Consider the following 17,845-nt stretch of genomic DNA (forward strand, 5'->3'; position numbering starts at 1 on the left):
GATGTGCTTTTAAATACATTTTCAGTCCAGAGAAATGTTGTTGAACATTGGCAATGATAATGTATTGTGTTCGTATGGCTGTATGATGTTAAATTGTAGAAACATATTCTGTTATATTACTATTAGTTTTATTTTGATTTCTACAGCTAGCCTTTATTGTCCTGTCTACTGCTTTCAATATTTGATTGGTCAGCCTTTGCTCTTGTGGACAAGCCCATACCTTTCGGGCATAAAGAGGACCAGCTTCACCAAATGCTCATGCGTGATAATCCTATTCCAACCTTCAATCAATGACACAATCAGCTCTTGCTTTGTTGTTGGCTGTTTTTTCTATATTTCCAGGGAAGCACGGGCTAAGAGTGCGCATGCGCGCTTAGAAATTAGATAAGCCATTAAATCAAATTTGAATGAAACCTCCTAATTGGCTGCAAATGCTGACTGAATGCAAATTCACCCTTGTTCGCCTGTTGTCGTCAAAATCTTTCTGACTCCAGTTATCCAGGAAGTGCCACAATTCAGACGGAATCAGGTCCAATGAGACTCAAACGGCTGAAGCGCGCGCTCCTCAGGGACCAACCGAGAGCCAGCCAGCCCTAGGCACCGCCCCTTCCCCTGACGCGAATCGTTCTTTTCAACGGCGTCCCGCCCGCTCCGTCGCGACTTCCTGTTTCCGGCAGGGGGAAGGGAACTTACGGGCGACTTGAAAGCCGGATTCGCAGGTGGGACGGGGCTTCGGGGAGTTCGGGCACGAGAGGCGGGGGCGGGGTCTCCGGTGGCGCGCGAGTGTGTGCGAAGGCGGGCTGCTGCTGTAGCGCCACGGGGCGGGGGCGGCGCTGTACGCTAGGGCGTCGGGTTTGCGTGGCGTCGGGGGGGGGGGGTGTGTGTGGAAGGACTGAAAAGTAGCCTTTCGGCTTTTTCACTCTTAGGACCCTGCGTGGCTCTCGTTCTCTTCCATTGCTGAAGCTTTCTATGGCGCTCCTAGGCGTACGCAGAGCTGTGCGATAGAGACTGACACCGGGACACATTTGCCCCGTCCCCGCGGGAGCTCAATTTTCCCGTCCCTTCCCCGCACGCTTTGTCACTGTCCCTGCCCCATCGAGAGAATGACACAGGGACAAATTTGCCCCCGTCCCCGCGGGAGCTCAATTTTCCCGTCCCTTCCCCGCACGCTTTGTCACTGTCCCTGCCCCATCTAGAGAATGACACGGGGACAAATATGCCCCGTCCCCGCGGGAGCTCAATTTTCCCGTCCCTTCCCCGCACGCTTTGTCACTGTCCCTGCCCCATCTAGAGAATGACACAGGGACAAATTTGCCCCCGTCCCCGCGGGAGCTCAATTTTCCCGTCCCTTCCCCGCACGCTTTGTCACTGTCCCTGCCCCATCTAGAGAATGACACGGGGACAAATTTGCCCCCGTCCCCGCGGGAGCTCAATTTTCCCGTCCCTTCCCCGCACGCTTTGTCACTGTCCCTGCCCCATCTAGAGAATGACACGGGGACAAATTTGCCCCCGTCCCCGCGGGAGCTCAATTTTCCCGTCCCTTCCCCGCACGCTTTGTCACTGTCCCTGCCACATCTAGAGAATGACACGGGGACAAATTTGCCCCCGTCCCCGTGGGAGCTCAATTTTCCCGTCCCTTCCCCGCACGCTTTGTCACTGTCCCTGCCCCATCTAGAGAATGACACGGGGACAAATTTGCCCCCGTCCCCGCGGGAGCTCAATTTTCCCGTCCCTTCCCCGCACGCTTTGTCACTGTCCCTGCCACATCTAGAGAATGACACGGGGACAAATTTGCCCCCGTCCCCGCGGGAGCTCAATTTTCCCGTCCCTTCCCCGCACGCTTTGTCACTGTCCCTGCCCCATCTAGAGAATGACACGGGGACAAATTTGCCCCCGTCCCCGCGGGAACTCAATTTACCCATCCCTTCCCCGCACGCTTTGTCACTGTCCCTGCCCCATCTAGAGAATGACACGGGGACAAATTTGCTCCCGTCCCCGCGGGAGCTCAATTTTCCCGTCCCTTCCCCGCACGCTTTGTCACTGTCCCTGCCCCATCGAGAGAATGACACGGAGACAAATTTGCCCCTGTCCCCGCTGGAGCTCAATTTCCCCGTCCCTTCCCCACACGCTTTGTCACTGTCCCTGCCCCATCTAGAGAATGACACGGGGACAAATTTGCCCCCGTCCCCGCGGGAGCTCAATTTTCCCGTCCCTTCCCCGCACGCTTTGTCACTGTCACTGCCCCATCTAGTGAATGACACGGGGACAAATTTGCCCCCATCCCCGCGGGAGCTCAATTTTCCCGTCCCTTCCCCGCACGCTTTGTCACTGTCCCTGCCCCATCTAGAGAATGACACGGGGACAAATTTGCCCCCGTCCCCGCGGGAGCTCAATTTTCCCGCCCCTTCCCCGCACGCTTTGTCACTGTCCCTGCCCCATCTAGAGAATGATATGGGGACAAATTTGCCCCCGTCCCCGCGGGAGCTCAATTTTCCCGTCCCTTCCCCGCACGCTTTGTCACTGTCCCTGCCCCATCTAGAGAATGACACAGGGACAAATTTGCCCCCGTCCCCGCGGGAGCTCAATTTTCCCGTCCCTTCCCCGCACGCTTTGTCACTGTCCCTGCCCCATCTAGAGAATGACACGGGGACAAATTTGCCCCCATCCCCGCGGGAGCTCAATTTTCCCGTCCCTTCCCCGCACGCTTTGTCACTGTCCCTGCCCCATCTAGAGAATGACACGGGGACAAATTTGCCCCCGTCCCCGCGGGAGCTCAATTTTCCCGTCCCTTCCCCGCACGCTTTGTCACTGTCCCTGCCCCATCTAGAGAATGACACGGGGACAAATTTGCCCCCGTCCCCGTGGGAGCTCAATTTTCCCGTCCCTTCCCCGCACGCTTTGTCACTGTCCCTGCCCCATCTAGAGAATGACACGGGGACAAATTTGCCCCCGTCCCCGCGGGAGCTCAATTTTCCCGTCCCTTCCCCGCACGCTTTGTCACTGTCCCTGCCCCATCTAGAGAATGACACGGGGACAAATTTGCCCCCGTCCCCGCGGGAGCTCAATTTTCCCGTCCCTTCCCCGCACGCTTTGTCACTGTCCCTGCCCCATCTAGAGAATGACACAGGGACAAATTTGCCCCCGTCCCCGCGGGAACTCAATTTACCCATCCCTTCCCCGCACGCTTTGTCACTGTCCCTGCCCCATCTAGAGAATGACACGGGGACAAATTTGCCCCCGTCCCCGCGGGAGCTCAATTTTCCCGTCCCTTCCCCGCACGCTTTGTCACTGTCCCTGCCCCATCGAGAGAATGACACGGAGACAAATTTGCCCCCGTCCCCGCTGGAGCTCAATTTCCCCGTCCCTTCCCCACACGCTTTGTCACTGTCCCTGCCCCATCTAGAGAATGACACGGGGACAAATTTGCCCCCGTCCCCGCGGGAGCTCAATTTTCCCGTCCCTTCCCCGCACGCTTTGTCACTGTCACTGCCCCATCTAGTGAATGACACGGGGACAAATTTGCCCCCATCCCCGCGGGAGCTCAATTTTCCCGTCCCTTCCCCGCACGCTTTGTCACTGTCCCTGCCCCATCTAGAGAATGACACGGGGACAAATTTGCCCCCGTCCCCGCGGGAGCTCAATTTTCCCGTCCCTTCCCCGCACGCTTTGTCACTGTCCCTGCCCCATCTAGAGAATGATATGGGGACAAATTTGCCCCCGTCCCCGCGGGAGCTCAATTTTCCCGTCCCTTCCCCGCACGCTTTGTCACTGTCCCTGCCCCATCGAGAGAATGACACGGAGACAAATTTGCCTCCGTCCCCGCGGGAGCTCAATTTTCCCGTCCCTTCCCCGCACGCTTTGTCACTGTCCCTGCCGCATCTAGAGAATGACACGGGGACAAATTTGCCCCCGTCCCCGCGGGAACTCAATTTTCCCATCCCTTCCCCGCACGCTTTGTCACTGTCCCTGCCCCATCTAGAGAATGACACGGGGACAAATTTGCCCCCGTCCCCGCGGGAGCTCAATTTTCCCGTCCCTTCCCCGCACGCTTTGTCACTGTCCCTGCCCCATCTAGAGAATGACACAGGGACAAATTTGCCCCCGTCCCCACGGGAGCTCAATTTTCCCGTCCCTTCCACGCACGCTTTGTCACTGTCCCTGCCCCATCTAGAGAATGACACAGGGACAAATTTGCCCCTGTCCCCGCGGGAGCTCAATTTTCCCGTCCCTTCCCCGCACGCTTTGTCACTGTCCCTGCCCCATCTAGAGAATGACACGGGGACAAATTTGCCCCCGTCCCCGCGGGATCTCAATTTTCCCATCCCTTCCCCGCACGCTTTGTCACTGTCCCTGCCCCATCTAGAGAATGACACGGGGACAAATTTGCCCCCGTCCCCGCGGGAGCTCAATTTTCCCGTCCCTTCCCCGCACGCTTTTTCACTGTCCCTGCCCCATCTAGAGAATGACACGGGGACAAATTTGTCCCCGTCCCCGCGGGAGCTCAATTTTCCCGTCCCTTCCCCGCACGCTTTGTCACTGTCCCTGCCCCATCTAGAGAATGACACGGGGACAAATTTGCCCCCGTCCCCGCGGGAGCTCAATTTTCCCGTCCCTTCCCCGCACGCTTTGTCACTGTCCCTGCCACATCTAGAGAATGACACGGGGACAAATTTGCCCCCGTCCCCGCGGGAGCTCAATTTTCCCGTCCCTTCCCCGCACGCTTTGTCACTGTCCCTGCCCCATCTAGAGAATGACACGGGGACAAATTTGCCCCCGTCCCCGCGGGAGCTCAATTTTCCCGTCCCTTCCCCGCACGCTTTGTCACTGTCCCTGCCCCATCTAGAGAATGACACGGGGACAAATTTGCCCCCGTCCCCGCGGGAACTCAATTTACCCATCCCTTCCCCGCACGCTTTGTCACTGTCCCTGCCCCATCTAGAGAATGACACGGGGACAAATTTGCCCCCGTCCCCGCGGGAGCTCAATTTTCCCGTCCCTTCCCCGCACGCTTTTTCACTGTCCCTGCCCCATCTAGAGAATGACACGGGGACAAATTTGCCCCCGTCCCCGTGGGAGCTCAATTTTCCCATCCCTTCCCCGCACGCTTTGTCACTGTCCCTGCCCCATCTAGAGAATGACACAGGGACAAATTTGCCCCGTCCCCGCGGGAGCTCAATTTTCCCGTCCCTTCCCCGCACGCTTTGTCACTGTCCCTGCCCCATCTAGAGAATGACACGGGACAAATTTGCCCCCGTCCCCGCGGGAGCTCAATTTTCCCGTCCCTTCCCCGCACGCTTTGTCACTGTCCCTACCCCATCTAGAGAATGACACGGGGACAAATTTGCCCCCGTCCCCGCGGGAGCTCAATTTTCCCGTCCCTTCCCCGCACGCTTTGTCACTGTCCCTGCCCCATCTAGAGAATGACACGGGGACAAATTTGCCCCCGTCCCCGCGGGAACTCAATTTACCCATCCCTTCCCCGCACGCTTTGTCACTGTCCCTGCCCCATCTAGAGAATGACACGGGGACAAATTTGCCCCCGTCCCCGCGGGAGCTCAATTTTCCCGTCCCTTCCCCGCACGCTTTGTCACTGTCCCTGCCCCATCTAGAGAATGACACGGGGACAAATTTGCCCCCGTCCCCGCGGGAGCTCAATTTTCCCGTCCCTTCCCCGCACGCTTTGTCACTGTCCCTGCCCCATCTAGAGAATGACACAGGGACAAATTTGCCCCCGTCCCCGCGGGAGCTCAATTTTCCCGTCCCTTCCCCACACGCTTTGTCACTGTCCCTGCCCCATCTAGAGAATGACACGGGGACAAATTTGCCCCCGTCCCCGCGGGAAGTCAATTTTCCCATCCCTTCCCCGCACGCTTTGTCACTGTCCCTGCCCCATCTAGAGAATGACACGGGGACAAATTTGCCCCCGTCCCCGCGGGAGCTCAATTTTCCCGTCCCTTCCCCGCACGCTTTGTCACTGTCCCTGCCCCATGTAGAGAATGATATGGGGACAAATTTGCCCCCGTCCCCGCGGGAGCTCAATTTTCCCGTCCCTTCCCCGCACGCTTTGTCACTGTCCCTGCCCCATCTAGAGAATGACACGGGGACAAATTTGCCCCCGTCCCCGCGGGAGCTCAATTTTCCCGTCCCTTCCCCGCACGCTTTTTCACTGTCCCTGCCCCATCTAGAGAATGACACGGGGACAAATTTGCCCCCGTCCCCGTGGGAGCTCAATTTTCCCATCCCTTCCCCGCACGCTTTGTCACTGTCCCTGCCCCATCTAGAGAATGACACAGGGACAAATTTGCCCCCGTCCCCGCGGGAGCTCAATTTTCCCGTCCCTTCCCCGCACGCTTTGTCACTGTCCCTGCCCCATCTAGAGAATGACACGGGGACAAATTTGCCCCCGTCCCCGTGGGAGCTCAATTTTCCCGTCCCTTCCCCGCACGCTTTGTCACTGTCCCTGCCCCATCTAGAGAATGACACGGGGACAAATTTGCCCCCGTCTCCGCGGGAGCTCAATTTTCCCGTCCCTTCCCCGCACGTTTTGTCACTGTCCCTGCCCCATCTAGAGAATGACACGGGGACAAATTTGCCCCCGTCCCCGCGGGAGCTCAATTTTCCCGTCCCTTCCCCGCACGCTTTGTCACTGTCCCTGCCCCATCTAGAGAATGACACGGGGACAAATTTGCCCCCGTCCCCGCGGGAGCTCAATTTTCCCGTCCCTTCCCCGCACGCTTTTTCACTGTCCCTGCCCCATCTAGAGAATGACACGGGGACAAATTTGCCCCCGTCCCCGCGGGAGCTCAATTTTCCCATCCCTTCCCCGCACGCTTTGTCACTGTCCCTGCCCCATCTAGAGAATGACACAGGGACAAATTTGCCCCCGTCCCCGCGGGAGCTCAATTTTCCCGTCCCTTCCCCGCACGCTTTGTCACTGTCCCTGCCCCATCTAGAGAATGACACGGGGACAAATTGCCCCCGTCCCCGCGGGAGCTCAATTTTCCCGTCCCTTCCCCGCACGCTTTGTCACTGTCCCTACCCCATCTAGAGAATGACACGGGGACAAATTTGCCCCCGTCCCCGCGGGAGCTCAATTTTCCCGTCCCTTCCCCGCACGCTTTGTCACTGTCCCTGCCCCATCTAGAGAATGACACGGGGACAAATTTGCCCCCGTCCCCGCGGGAACTCAATTTACCCGTCCCTTCCCCGCACGCTTTGTCACTGTCCCTGCCCCATCTAGAGAATGACACGGGGACAAATTTGCCCCCGTCCCCGCGGGAGCTCAATTTTCCCGTCCCTTCCCCGCACGCTTTGTCACTGTCCCTGCCCCATCGAGAGAATGACACGGAGACAAATTTGCCCCTGTCCCCGCTGGAGCTCAATTTCCCCGTCCCTTCCCCACACGCTTTGTCACTGTCCCTGCCCCATCTAGAGAATGACACGGGGACAAAGTTGCCCCCGTCCCCGCGGGAGCTCAATTTTCCCGTCCCTTCCCCGCACGCTTTGTCACTGTCACTGCCCCATCTAGTGAATGACACGGGGACAAATTTGCCCCCTTCCCCGCGGGAGCTCAATTTTCCCGTCTCTTCCCCGCACGCTTTGTCACTGTCCCTGCCCCATCTAGAGAATGACACGGGGACAAATTTGCCCCCGTCCCCGCGGGAGCTCAATTTTCCCGTCCCTTCCCCGCACGCTTTGTCACTGTCCCTGCCCCATGTAGAGAATGATATGGGGACAAATTTGCCCCCGTCCCCGCGGGAGCTCAATTTTCCCGTCCCTTCCCCGCACGCTTTGTCACTGTCCCTGCCCCATCTAGAGAATGACACGGGGACAAATTTGCCCCCGTCCCCGCGGGAGCTCAATTTTCCCGTCCCTTCCCCACACGCTTTTTCACTGTCCCTGCCCCATCTAGAGAATGACACGGGGACAAATTTGCCCCCGTCCCCGTGGGAGCTCAATTTTCCCATCCCTTCCCCGCACGCTTTGTCACTGTCCCTGCCCCATCTAGAGAATGACACAGGGACAAATTTGCCCCCGTCCCCGCGGGAGCTCAATTTTCCCGTCCCTTCCCCGCACGCTTTGTCACTGTCCCTGCCCCATCTAGAGAATGACACGGGGACAAATTTGCCCCCGTCCCCGCGGGAGCTCAATTTTCCCGTCCCTTCCCCGCACGCTTTGTCACTGTCCCTACCCCATCTAGAGAATGACACGGGGACAAATTTGCCCCCGTCCCCGCGGGAGCTCAATTTTCCCGTCCCTTCCCCGCACGCTTTGTCACTGTCCCTGCCCCATCTAGAGAATGACACAGGGACAAATTTGCCCCCGTCCCCGCGGGAACTCAATTTACCCATCCCTTCCCCGCACGCTTTGTCACTGTCCCTGCCCCATCTAGAGAATGACACGGGGACAAATTTGCCCCCGTCCCCGCGGGAGCTCAATTTTCCCGTCCCTTCCCCGCACGCTTTGTCACTGTCCCTGCCCCATCGAGAGAATGACATGGAGACAAATTTGCCCCTGTCCCCGCTGGAGCTCAATTTCCCCGTCCCTTCCCCACACGCTTTGTCACTGTCCCTGCCCCATCTAGAGAATGACACGGGGACAAAGTTGCCCCCGTCCCCGCGGGTGCTCAATTTTCCCGTCCCTTCCCCGCACGCTTTGTCACTGTCACTGCCCCATCTAGTGAATGACACGGGGACAAATTTGCCCCCATCCCCGCGGGAGCTCAATTTTCCCGTCCCTTCCCCGCACGCTTTGTCACTCCCTGCCCCATCTAGAGAATGACACGGGGACAAATTTGCCCCCGTCCCCGCGGGAGCTCAATTTTCCCGTCCCTTCCCCGCACGCTTTGTCACTGTCCCTGCCCCATGTAGAGAATGATATGGGGACAAATTTGCCCCCGTCCCCGCGGGAGCTCAATTTTCCCGTCCCTTCCCCGCACGCTTTGTCACTGTCCCTGCCCCATCGAGAGAATGACACGGAGACAAATTTGCCTCCGTCCCCGCGGGAGCTCAATTTTCCCGTCCCTTCCCCGCACACTTTGTCACTGTCCCTGCCCCATCTAGAGAATGACACGGGGACAAATTTGCCCCCGTCCCCGCGGGAACTCAATTTTCCCATCCCTTCCCCGCACGCTTTGTCACTGTCCCTGCCCCATCTAGAGAATGACACGGGGACAAATTTGCCCCCGTCCCCGCGGGAGCTCAATTTTCCCGTCCCTTCCCCGCACGCTTTTTCACTGTACCTGCCCCATCTAGAGAATGACACAGGGACAAATTTGCCCCCGTCCCCGCGGGAGCTCAATTTTCCCGTCCCTTCCCCGCACGCTTTGTCACTGTCCCTGCCCCATCTAGAGAATGACACAGGGACAAATTTGCCCCCGTCCCCGCGGGAGCTCAATTTTCCCGTCCCTTCCCCGCACGCTTTGTCACTGTCCCTGCCCCATCTAGAGAATGACACGGGGACAAATTTGCCCCCGTCCCCGCGGGAGCTCAATTTTCCCGTCCCTTCCCCGCACGCTTTGTCACTGTCCCTGCCCCATCTAGAGAATGACACAGGCACAAATTTGCCCCCGTCCCCGCGGGAGCTCAATTTTCCCGTCCCTTCCCCGCACGCTTTGTCACTGTCCCTGCCCCATCTAGAGAATGACACGGGGACAAATTTGCCCCCGTCCCCGCGGGAGCTCAATTTTCCCGTTTCTTCCCCGCACGCTTTGTCACTGTCCCTGCCCCATCTAGAAAATGACACGGGGACAAATTTGCCCCCGTCCCTGCGGGAGCTCAATTTCCCCGTCCCTTCCTTGCACGCTTTGTCACTGTCCCTGCCCCATCGAGAGAATGACATGGGGACAAATTTGCCCCCGTCCCCGCGGGAGCTCAATTTTCCCGTCCCTTCCCCGCACGCTTTGTCACTGTCCCTGCCCCATCGAGAGAATGACACGGGGACAAATTTGCCCCCGTCCCCGCGGGAGCTCAATTTTCCCGTCCCTTCCCCGCACGCTTTGTCACTGTCCCTGCCCCATCTAGAGAATGACACGGGGACAAATTTGCCACCGTCCCCGCGGGAGCTCAATTTCCCCGTCCCTTCCTTGCACGCTTTGTCACTGTCCCTGCCCCATCGAGAGAATGACACGGAGACAAATTTGCCCCCGTCCCCGCGGGAGCTCAATTTTCCCGTCCCTTCCCCGCACACTTTGTCACTGTCCCTGCCCCATCTAGAGAATGACACGGGGACAAATTTGCCCCCGTCCCCGCGGGAGCTCAATTTTCCCGCCCCTTCCCCGCACGCTTTGTCACTGTCCCTGCCCCATCTAGAGAATGACACAGGGACAAATTTGCCCCCGTCCCCGCGGGAGCTCAATTTCACCGTCCCTTCCCCGCACGCTTTGTCACTGTCCCTGCCCCATCTAGAGAATGACACGGGGACAAATTTGCCCCCGTCCCCGCGGGAGCTCAATTTTCCCGTCCTTCCCCGCACGCTTTGTCACTGTCCCTGCCCCATCTAGAGAATGACACGGGGACAAATTTGCCCCCGTCCCCGCGGGAGCTCAATTTTCCCGTCCCTTCCCCGCACGCTTTGTCACTGTCCCTGCCCCATCTAGAGAATGACACGGGGACAAATTTGCCCCCGTCCCCGCGGGAGCTCAATTTTCCCATCCCTTCCCCGCACGCTTTGTCACTGTCCCTGCCCCATCGAGAGAATGACACGGAGACAAATTTGCCCCTGTCCCCGCTGGAGCTCAATTTCCCCGTCCCTTCCCCACACGCTTTGTCACTGTCCCTGCCCCATCTAGAGAATGACACGGGGACAAATTTGCCCCCGTCCCCGCGGGAGCTCAATTTTCCCGTCCCTTCCCCGCACGCTTTGTCACTGTCCCTGCCCCATCCAGAGAATGACACGGGGACAAATTTGCCCCCATCCCCGCGGGAGCTCAATTTTCCCGTCCCTTCCCCGCACGCTTTGTCACTGTCCCTGCCCCATCTAGAGAATGACACGGGGACAAATTTGCCACCGTCCCCGCGGGAGCTCAATTTCCCCGTCCCTTCCTTGAACGCTTTGTCACTGTCCCTGCCCCATCGAGAGAATGACACGGAGACAAATTTGCCCCCGTCCCCGCGGGAGCTCAATTTTCCCGTCCCTTCCCCGCAAACTTTGTCACTGTCCCTGCCCCATCTAGAGAATGACACAGGGACAAATTTGCCCCCGTCCCCGCGGGAGCTCAATTTCCCCGTCCCTTCCCCGCACGCTTTGTCACTGTCCCTGCCCCATCTAGAGAATGACACGGGGACAAATTTGCCACCGTCCCCGCGGGAGCTCAATTTCCCCGTCCCTTCCTTGCACGCTTTGTCACTGTCCCTGCCCCATCCAGAGAATGACACGGGGACAAATTTGCCCCCGTCCCCGCTGGAGCTCAATTTTCCCGTCCCTTCCCCGCACGCTTTGTCACTGTCCCTGCCCCATCCAGAGAATGACACGGGGACAAATTTGCCCCCATCCCCGCGGGAGCTCAATTTTCCCGTCCCTTCCCCGCACGCTTTGTCACTGTCCCTGCCCCATCTAGAGAATGACACGGGGACAAATTTGCCACCGTCCCCGCGGGAGCTCAATTTCCCCGTCCCTTCCTTGCACGCTTTGTCACTGTCCCTGCCCCATCGAGAGAATGACACGGAGACAAATTTGCCCCCGTCCCCGCGGGAGCTCAATTTTCCCGTCCCTTCCCCGCACACTTTGTCACTGTCCCTGCCCCATCTAGAGAATGACACAGGGACAAATTTGCCCCCGTCCCCGCGGGAGCTCAATTTCCCCGTCCCTTCCCCGCACGCTTTGTCACTGTCCCTGCCCCATCTAGAGAATGACACGGGGACAAATTTGCCCCGTCCCCACGGGAGCTCAATTTTCCCGTCCTTCCCCGCACGCTTTGTCACTGTCCCTGCCCCATCTAGAGAATGACACGGGGACAAATTTGCCCCCGTCCCCGCGGGAGCTCAATTTTCCCGTCCCTTCCCCGCACGCTTTGTCACTGTCCCTGCCCCATCTAGAGAATGACACGGGGACAAATTTGCCCCCGTCCCCACGGGAGCTCAATTTTCCCGTCCTTCCCCGCACGCTTTGTCACTGTCCCTGCCCCATCTAGAGAATGACACGGGGACAAATTTGCCCCCGTCCCCGCGGGAGCTCAATTTTCCCGTCCCTTCCCCGCACGCTTTGTCACTGTCCCTGCCCCATCTAGAGAATGACACGGGGACAAATTTGCCCCCGTCCCCACGGGAGCTCAATTTTCCCGTCCTTCCCCGCACGCTTTGTCACTGTCCCTGCCCCATCGAGAGAATGACACGGAGACAAATTTGCCCCTGTCCCCGCTGGAGCTCAATTTCCCCGTCCCTTCCCCACACGCTTTGTCACTGTCCCTGCCCCATCTAGAGAATGACACGGGGACAAATTTGCCCCCATCCCCGCGGGAGCTCAATTTCCCCGTCCCTTCCCCGCACGCTTTGTCACTGTCCCTGCCCCATCTAGAGAATGACACGGGGACAAATTTGCCACCGTCCCCGCGGGAGCTCAATTTCCCCGTCCCTTCCTTGCACGCTTTGTCACTGTCCCTGCCCCATCTAGAGAATGACACGGGGACAAATTTGCCCCCGTCCCCGCGGGAGCTCAATTTTCCCGTCCCTTCCCCGCACGCTTTGTCACTGTCCCTGCCCCATCTAGAGAATGACACGGGGACAAATTTGCCACCGTCCCCGCGGGAGCTCAATTTCCCCGTCCCTTCCTTGCACGCTTTGTCACTGTCCCTGCCCCATCGAGAGAATGACACGGAGACAAATTTGCCCCCGTCCCCGCGGGAGCTCAATTTTCCCGTCCCTTCCCCGCACACTTTGTCACTGTCCCTGCCCCATCTAGAGAATGACACAGGGACAAATTTGCCCCCGTCCCCGCGGGAGCTCAATTTCCCCGTCCCTTCCCCGCACGCTTTGTCACTGTCCCTGCCCCATCTAGAGAATGACACGGGGACAAATTTGCCCCCGTCCCCACGGGAGCTCAATTTTCCCGTCCTTCCCCGCACGCTTTGTCACTGTCCCTGCCCCATCTAGAGAATGACACGGGGACAAATTTGCCCCCGTCCCCGCGGGAGCTCAATTTTCCCGTCCCTTCCCCGCACGCTTTGTCACTGTCCCTGCCCCATCTAGAGAATGACACGGGGACAAATTTGCCCCCGTCCCCACGGGAGCTCAATTTTCCCGTCCTTTCCCGCACGCTTTGTCACTGTCCCTGCCCCATCTAGAGAATGACACGGGGACAAATTTGCCCCCGTCCCCGCGGGAGCTCAATTTTCCCGTCCCTTCCCCGCACGCTTTGTCACTGTCCCTGCCCCATCTAGAGAATGACACGGGGACAAATTTGCCCCCGTCCCCACGGGAGCTCAATTTTCCCGTCCTTCCCCGCACGCTTTGTCACTGTCCCTGCCCCATCGAGAGAATGACACGGAGACAAATTTGCCCCCGTCCCCGCTGGAGCTCAATTTCCCCGTCCCTTCCCCACACGCTTTGTCACTGTCCCTGCCCCATCTAGAGAATGACACGGGGACAAATTTGCCCCCATCCCCGCGGGAGCTCAATTTTCCCGTCCCTTCCCCGCACGCTTTGTCACTGTCCCTGCCCCATCTAGAGAATGACACGGGGACAAATTTGCCCCCTTCCTCGCGGGAGCTCAATTTTCCCGTCCCTTCCCCGCACGCTTTGTCACTGTCCCTGCCCCATCTAGAGAATGACACGGGGACAAATTTGCCCCCGTCCCCGCTGGAGCTCAATTTCCCCGTCCCTTCCCCGCACGCTTTGTCACTGTCCCTGCCCCATCTAGAGAATGACACGGGGACAAATTTGCCCCCGTCCCCGCGGGAGCTCAATTTCCCCGTCCCTTCCCCGCACGCTTTGTCACTGTCCCTGCCCCATCTAGAGAATGACACGGGGACAAATTTGCCCCCGTCCCCGCGGGAGCTCAATTTTCCCGTCCCTTCCCCGCACGCTTTGTCGCTGTCCTTTCCCCATCTAGAGAATGACACGGGGACATCCAGGCAGCAATGTCGAACAAAAAAAGCTGAGACTTGGGCTTGAATTTCTGATATAGTGGTGACTGCTTTTTATATACTTGGAAGTAGGCGATAGGAGCAGACCAGATTTGTAACTGACACATATATTATTTGCATACTTATATCCTGCCAATTACCCAGGATGCTAACAATTTAGAATACATAGCTATCATTCTAAAACACAAAAGTAAAAACACACCTGTACTGATTCTCCTCTTTCCCAAAAACTAATGTCACAGTAATCTAGTAGACTTCTGGTTCGAAGCCGCAAAGAACAACAATATCAAACAGGCTAAAATAAAACACACCTTTATTAAATTTAGGTAATTTTAATAAAAGTGTATTTTATTCTAGCCTCTTTGATCCATGGTTGCTCTTTTCCACTACATTTTGTGGATCACAACTGCCTCTCTTGTGTTGATGTTCAACACGGTTACATTAAATTCAAAATCAAAGCTGGAAAAGAACTGTCGCCAAAAATCTATCTTGTTCTTTCTGATTTTCCAAAAGCCCTTGCAGACAAATTGGTTTTCAATAATATGTGGTTAAATAACTTTATATGGTGTGATATTAAGTCTTTGCTTGAAAATTCTACCCTGGAGTTAGTAGCTTTAGGTAGCTGGAAGCTCAGTAAATCCATCTGACTTGCAATGAGGGATTTGCTTTGATATTCTACCTGTATTCACACTATAGAGCAGGGCTTGTTCCTTGTACTGTATATGAGAGTGACAAAATTCATCACCGTTCCTGTCCACAAGGAAAACCATCTCCATGTCATTCTTTAAAGAGAGAGAGAAGAATCAGAGTATGAATAGGCCCATCTACTGACTCTCAAGCCTTGCATTGAAGAATGCTGGTATAGAAAGACTGAGGTTGAAATAGACACTAAAAATGACACAGAATTGTTTCCGGTGATGAATTTTGTCACCATGGAATTTTGTACTCTGTCCATCAAGCCCCTTTCCTTGTTTAAAAGCAGACTGAAACCCCACCTTTTTGATAAAGCCTTCAATCCTTAACCCTTAACCCTACTCCTCTGCCCTCCAACCCAGCCAGCTGATTAACCCTTCCCCTTAACTGTATCCATGGCATCCTGTTTGTCTGTCTTGGCTGTTTAGATTGTAAGCTCTTTGGAGCAGGGACTGTCTTCTTTGCAACTCTGTATAGCGCTGCGTACATCTGGTAGCGCTATAGAAATAATTCATAGTAGTAGTGTTAAGAGTTTCAGTCTTTGGGAAGCAGAGCTGAGTTTGTGATGTCACAATGCCTCATTCCACCAATAAGAGCCAACCTCACATTGTGATGTCACAATGGTTTGATTGTCCTGTTCTCCTCTCTGCCTTCCAACCCAGCCAGCTGATTAACCCTTCCCCTTAACTGTATCCATGACATCCTGTTTGTCTGTCTTGCCTGTTTAGATTGTAAGCTCTTTGGAGCAGGGGCTGTTTTCTTACTCTTTGTGACTCTGCACTGCGCTGCATGCGTCTGGTAGCGCTATAGAAATAATTAATAGTAGTAGTAGTACTCTGTAGGTCTGCTAGATGCTTTGGGACCATTGATATGAGAGGAAAGACATGTTAAGGCAGACTAATTGCTGTAATATGCTCTGTAGGGGGGGCAGGAATTTAGGGCCAGATTCTATAAACCATGCTAAATGGTGCCTACATTGTAGGCACCATTTGGCTTGTTTTTTAATAAAAAAAAAGGCACCATTTAAAATCACACCTAGCAGCGCCTAAGCGAACTTAGGCATTGCTAGGTGTCTTAGACTTCTAGTGCGACAGACACTCCATTGCTGAATCTGCAGGTAGTGGAATCCTTCTTGTGAGAATTCTTGTAGGGAGATTAATTAGCATTCTTTTGCTCCTCCCATCCTTCTGGGCTGTCCTCAGTTCTTTAGTTGTCTCTCTACAAGTGAGATGGTAGGAGCCAGTCATTTCTGGATGCTCTGGTGCAGTTCTGGCCAAGGCAGGTCTTCTTTACGCCTTCCCTCCATAGCCCATGATTGGCAGACTTCTTCGCACGATCATGGCGCACCAGGGGCTGGTGATTCTAGTAGCATCAGACTGATTGAGATGACTGTGGTATGCAGATCTGGTCCGTCTACTGAGGGATCAGGATCTCAAACTTCCATGTCATCCCTGGCTGAGCAAGATGGACCTCTGGTCTGACTCAGCGGGGGCAACTTCTTATGTTCTTATGCTCACGCAGGGCCCAGTTGCCCTGCAGGATCCAGAATGCTTTTGTGCATGGCTTTTGATCGTGCGGCACTAGCGTGTAAAGGTTATTTGGATAGAGTGGTCTCCACCCTTCTAAGATATAGGAAGAAGGCAACTATGCGAAAGCCTGGAGTTGTTTGCAAGCTTGGTGCGCTCAGAGGAGTGAGGACCTGAGCTTGGCGCCGTTCTGTGTTGCTCGCTTTCCTGCAGGATGGTCTAGAAAAAGGCCTAGCAGTTGGATCCCTGAAAGTTCAGATTTTGGTGCTCTCCTGTTTTGGACCTAGGATTAATAAGAGCACTGTAGCCGCACATCCAGATGTGGTCAGGTTTTTGAAGGGCACTTTGCGCCTCCATCCAGCCTTTTCTGGTATGGAGTTTTTATGTGGTCCAGGTACTAGTGAGAGCACCCTATGAACCTCTGGAACAAGCTTCTCTGATGGACCTCACCATCAAGACAGTGGTTTTAGTGGTGATTACCTTCCCTTAATTGAAGTTCTCTTCATAACAAAAATTTTATATTGTCTATACTCTAGGTCAGTGGTTCCCAACCCTGTCCTGGAGGACCACCAGGCCAATCGGGTTTTCAGGATCACCCTAATGAATATGCATGGAGCAGATTTGCATGCCTGTCACTTCCATTAAATGCAAATCTCTCTCATGCATATTCATTAGGGCTAGCCTGAAAACCCGATTGGCCTGGTGGTCCTCCAGGACAGGGTTGGGAACCACTGCTCTAGGTAACGTTGTATTTTTACTACTAGTATTTTGCTGATTGTCCAGTTCTCTTCTGTGTAAACCGCCTAGAAATCGTTTGATTGTGGCGGTATTGAAGAATAAAGTTATGTTATCCATTCCTCTGAATTTTGGATTCAGGTGTGGTCTTGTGCACAGACTCATTTTTCTTATCGAAAATGGTTTCCAGCTTTCACATCAACCAAGAAGTACGCTTGCCTTCACTCCCTTGGGATTGAGAAAAGGTGTTGGATGTGTGCAGACTTTTACTGCGGTATCTAGAGGTTACAAATGAATTTCAGTTATCAGATTATCTGTTTGTATTGGTGGGAGCTGCCCGTAAAGGTCAACCAACCTCAAAAGCTGGATCCGTATAGCCATTTCTGCAGACTATATCGGAAATGGAAATGTCCGCTTATGTCTGTGAATCGTACTCCACTAGGAGCGTGAAGGGACATAATCAAAAGAAACATCTAAGTCCGATTTGGACTTAGGGCGCTAGTTGCCTAAAGTCAGCAGTAGCAAAATGTCCATTCTTGAAAAGTACATTCAAAATATTTTTGTTTTTGAAAATCATGTAGCTGTACGTCCAGGCGGTTTATTGTCCAGACTGCCACTACGTCTATCTTTATACCACCTTTTCGACCAAAAATTAATCCGAAACGTCCAGAACAAGACCATTTGGAAGTGGGAGGGGGCAGCATTGTGATGAACTGGCTACCTAGACATTGCAAGAGAGCAGTGGAGCACCTTACAGGGCATTGCTGTGAACTTCACAAAAAGGGTGCCAGATAAACATCTCACCAGAACT

General features: G+C 55.4%; 1 protein-coding gene across 3 annotated transcripts in view; it reads left to right on the forward strand.

The window, feature by feature from the left end:
• Positions 1 to 582: 582 nt before the first annotated feature.
• ATG5 (autophagy related 5) overlaps positions 583 to 17,845 on the forward strand; it is a 204,562-nt gene continuing 187,299 nt past the window's right edge. Inside the window, exon 1 of one of the 3 annotated variants that reach the window (XM_033939707.1) lies at positions 583 to 719. The gene's annotated coding sequence lies outside the window, so the exon portion shown is untranslated. Of the gene's footprint in view, positions 720 to 13,986; positions 14,124 to 17,845 lie in introns of those variants that run through there. The other 2 variants (XM_033939709.1, XM_033939708.1) reach the window with 2 other exon arrangements.

Source organism: Geotrypetes seraphini, chromosome 3 (assembly GCF_902459505.1).
Source record: "Geotrypetes seraphini chromosome 3, aGeoSer1.1, whole genome shotgun sequence".
Lineage (NCBI taxonomy): Eukaryota > Metazoa > Chordata > Amphibia > Gymnophiona > Dermophiidae > Geotrypetes > Geotrypetes seraphini.